The sequence below is a fragment of the Porites lutea genome, chromosome 2, assembly GCF_958299795.1.
Source record: "Porites lutea chromosome 2, jaPorLute2.1, whole genome shotgun sequence".
Lineage (NCBI taxonomy): Eukaryota > Metazoa > Cnidaria > Anthozoa > Scleractinia > Poritidae > Porites > Porites lutea.
Window position 1 is genome coordinate 20,654,142 of NC_133202.1, and position 5,000 is coordinate 20,659,141.

The following is a 5,000-nucleotide window of genomic DNA, read 5'->3' on the forward strand; positions in this document are numbered from 1 at the left end:
CTTCTGAAGATGCTGAACATGTCCCTTAATTGTGAAATCAGTATAACATTGTCTGTGCCAAAATGCATCTTGATTTCCTTTCTCCTCCAAGCAATTAACTATTTCTGAACAGCGCTTGTAAGTATCATCTTGAACGTGTTCTCTTATGCCAGCACAATGCAAAACCCTAGAAATACCTGCATTAGTTCCTTTTGAAAGGGGAAAGTTCTGTTTGGGAAACTTTCTTTCCTGACAAATAATACATATATTCCAGTCGATGTCACTCTTGACATGGTTGTCTGTATCAAGGAAAAGTGTGGCAGCTGCCTCCATTGCGTTTTCTTGGCTTTACAACATGGCCATCCAGTAGAGATAAGCAATTGTGAACTAAGTCAGATTCTCGATTCTTAAGCCTCTTTAGCTAAAACTTTAGAATTGTAACTGTTTTGAAGGTCCTTATGATGTTGCAAGAGTAGATTTTCGAATTTCTTTTTCTGACGTAATCGACCTTCAGCTGTTTTGCAATAACCTGGAGTATGACTAATTTCAGGTTGTCTTTCATGTCACACAGCATGTCTGTGTGTAAAAACTCATCAACGTGTTTAGATTACGTTGTCATCTGACAGAAAAAAAGAGCCCTCTTAGCAACTGTTTAGTTCAGGTTATCGAAATTTGAAGGGTAGGTCGAATTTGAGAACCTTTTTTCACTTGTGTGAAAAGCATATTTTATGCTTTGGTTGCACTCGCGCAAGTGGAAAAACACACACCTTTTGTTCTATTTTGGAAACATTCCGATAGAAAGTATTCTCAAGTTTGCATTACCTAGCTGTTTTGTTCATTTCTAGGCTTTTTCTCCCTTTTTTACTTCACAAATAGTGAGATTTTTATTCAAGACAAGATGGACCACACTTGCATGCGCATGTCTACATTAACTAGTAAGTTATGGTACGTCCTATACAGTACCTAGGCTTTGTTGTTTGGCTGTCATTCACATTATCGTCTCCTAATTCCTGATAGACTTCATCTAGTTCCTGATAGACTTCATTTAATTTTTCAGGAGTCCAGTCAGGATCATCATTTTTCAGGAGTCCAGCTAGGATCATCGTCATTCTCTGGCTCTTCATTGTCATCATCATCATCATCACTATCCTCTGTAAAGTCATCTACACTGTAATTCTGGTCACCAAACACAGTGGGAGCATTGTGAGCTTGTGCTGTGTTATCTAGAGAAAAGGAATCATTATGGCTTAGATTATCTTTACTTGTGGCCTATCAACAACAAATAGATTATTTATCTGATAGAAAAGTTTCTGTAATTTGCAATAAACGGGAAAAAAAATTGGATGTTGTTTGAAAACCAAGGGTTGACTGCCTTTTTACTAATATACATGGAATATCCATCAAAGATAAACAGCACAAATGAGAATAACTGCAAAGTCTTGTATAGCCCACAGTTTGGAATACTCCTTCCCCCCCCCCCCCCCCAACACAAATTCAGAACACTCACCACAATCTGGTACTAAATGATCTTGTCTTTAGATTTATGTAACTGGATCTCCTGCAAAGTCTCCACCCACTGGTTTTGGTTGTTTACCATCTGGTTAGTCAGTCTGGTGACTTTAAATCGCTATACTCTGATCTCCTTTTTGAGTGCTTTATTCTCTGTAGAGAGGTCTTGACAAGTGCTGTATTCAGCTTGATTTTCATGTGCCTGTCAATGAGTGAAAAATTCAGCTTTTAATATCTTTACATGTAAAAAACTGTCACTTTAAATGTCTTTTGTATTGGCCCTAGTCCACATATTTAGTATACATTGGTAGTCTAAACTTATTGCTTTTTTGGCTATATATGAGTCTACAATGATGTGGCCAAAATGACACCAGCGTGAAACATTTGTGGGAGTTCTAAAAAAAATGTTTTTTTCAATTGCTGTTGCAGTTGCCTGCTGTGATTTAAAAAACGTAACTTCCTTTCGGGGGTTTGTGGGTTTCTTTCTGACTTATTTTGCATGACAGTAAAAATGAAGTACAGCAGTTTGAAGATACTTTCAAGAAAGTCAAAGTGGACTAAATAACGTTCAATGAAAATAATGGTGCTTGCCTCCTGTTTATAATACTAAGGAGTTTACGATCCGAAAATTTTGCGACGCCGTGGCCAAAGGTTCACCATCGCACATACGTTTGTGGTGTTGTGACAGCGTCGGCTGACAGCGAGGCGGGAAGATCTGCTTCTTTGAAGGTGTTGTTGAAAATGGACGCTTTAGACAAAGTCTGTTCAAAAAAGTAAGTTTCTGCGAAATTTTGCTTCCTTTTGTGAGCCAAACTCTATTAGGGTAGAGTTTATTTTATGTTGTGAACACAAACGCACTTTTGATGTTGTTTTTATGGCTTATCCCACTCTCAAAATTATGTTAAATCTCAGTGTTTGGTACAGAGTAGAATTAAATTTTACGCCAGAAACCAATGACTTGATCGTCTTTAAAACAACTATTTTTTTCGATATTTTCATTCTTTCCTAGAACACTTAACTCCAGTTTTCAAGATACTGTAAGCTTATAATTTTCCTCTGCTCGTTATCTGAATGACAGCCGTCGATTTATCATGCTGCTGGACATGTCTCTGTTGGATTACTTTTGAATTGAGTTTATTGATTACAAACATTCATGCATGCCAAAAACTGAAACATTTGTAAAGGACAGCGAAAATTACTTTGCTTCCATCTTAGACAACTTCTATTTAGAAGTTGTATTCAGCTTTTGCTACATTAAGGGCTTTTTTGTTTGAATGAAATGTAAACTTGACCTCTCACTGTTCTTTTTATCATGCTCAAGATTTTAACCGTTGTGATGAAATCTACCTTTTTTTCACTATTTATCCCCGTTAGAGTGGTCCGTGATATCTAGAAGATAGACTACTTAAGTTTTTATAATATTTCTTTGTGTACCCAGCAGTGATCTCTAATATCTTTGAAGAAGAGTGTTACATGAAAGTTATGGATCATCAATGAATCCAAGATAGGTCTTTTAACTGAAACATGGCCTTCAAACTTCACAGTAGATGACATTAAAGTAAGATGTCAAAATATGAAATATCTCTGTCTTATGTCATAACAGTATATTTGTATTTGTCGTGCTAAAAAGCCTATGGTGTGGACCAATAAACACAATGAAGTGTTGGTGCAAGAAATGTACCAGTTTGAACCTTGGAATTTCAAACCAGGGAGTAAACAAAGGGGCCAAGTTTGGGAAAGAATAAGTGACTCCCTCAGCTTTTTATTCTCTGCAGAGCGTCTTCTCCAAACACCCTCAAACCACTCATGTTTGACCCTGCTATATCCAGACTATCCGGTTGGATTAAAGACAACAGCATTGTTCTGTTATGTGTTTCAATGCTTCATTGGACAAAGTCCAAAATCGCTTGACATTTTCCGAATTTTGTCTTTCTACTTCCATTACTGCCAAGACTACCTGCCACTTAAGCAGTGGATAATACGTACCAGCCATGAGTGTAACATAATTACATCTTTTGACTTTACCGCCAAGAAACAATATTGTATATGGGTGACATTGTGTTCTATTGATATGAATGTATCATACAGAACACCAATGTTTCTAGCTACCGATGACTTTCTAATCAGCTGATCACAAACCGAAATTGGCCTCAGAGGGCGGAGGTAGGTGATGACTTGCATTTAGTACAACTAGTTCTGTCTTGTCCCTGTTCATCTGAAGCATGTTTACTGTCATTCAAGCATCTATATCTCGCACACATTCCACTATCAATAATTTTGCCAGGTCAGTGAGGAAGATTCAAAGGTGATTTATGATTAGATATCATCGCCATTCAAATGAAAGTCAACGTAGTGGTGTCTCATAATATCACCCAAGGGTGAAGTATAAAGCAGGAATAAAATAGCTCCAAGGACACTACCCTGGGGAACACTTTAATGAAGCTTATGACTGGATGACACTCCACCGTTTACTTTGACAGTGTGGTAACAATCAGACAAATACCGTATTTACTAGAATAGATGCCGCGGCATTTTTTATTTCATTTTTTGCGTTCCATCTGTGGCGTTTGTTCAAGGGCGGCGTCTATTTGGGGGCACTTTATTCAAAAATCACTTTATTCAGAACTAAATATTGTACTACATATGGTAACTTTTTTACTAGGTAACAGTAACAAATCAATATACACCTATTTCAATTAAGGTTGCTCCCGTGAACCATGTTTCATAGCCTGCAGTGCACTATGGTAAACCCTTTTGTAGTGGGAAGTTTAATCTTGTTCACGTTCATTGAAATAATGGAGACCGTTTGTAAAAAGGCGTTCAAGAGAGCTTTCAAGTCCAATGGCTGCTAAAATTCTTAAGCATGAGCGAGCTGAAAATTTTCATTTTTAAAATCTTATAGTAAAAAATTACTTATCACTAATTATTTCTTTTAACAACATTAAATGATTGAATAGGTCCGCCTGATTAAGCTGCGTTTTTTGCATGGGCCAGAATGCTGTTTATTTCAATAAATCAAATCAACGCTATTCTTTTTTTATTCAGTTTTTTAAAAAAATGCCTTAAAAATAGATAAACACGTAATGTTAAGTTATTTATTGCTGTTCAACAAACGCCTTGAACTTTATTTGATTTTTTTTAAACTCCATTGAAAATTCCCACGTGCACGGAGCCAAGAAAACTCGTTGAAAACTTGCAGCATTTGCATATTACCACAGAGAAAAACCTAACCTCAAATCACTGTCTTAAATTAAAAAGCCTAGGATTCAGTGTTTTGAAATACATTGTCTTAAAATATAACGTTCTGCTGACATAGCATAGAAGCGTCAGCAGCGTTTGCTTTCTAGGTTTCTAGGCTCGTTGCAGGCACATAATTTACTAGACTTACTATAATAATGCACCGCGGGCTATGAAACATGGATCATGCATCATTCTTCTCTGAAGCAACCTTAACTGAAATAGGTGTATAAATGTTGTTCATTTTGTCTATTCAATTGTGATTTTCACACAAA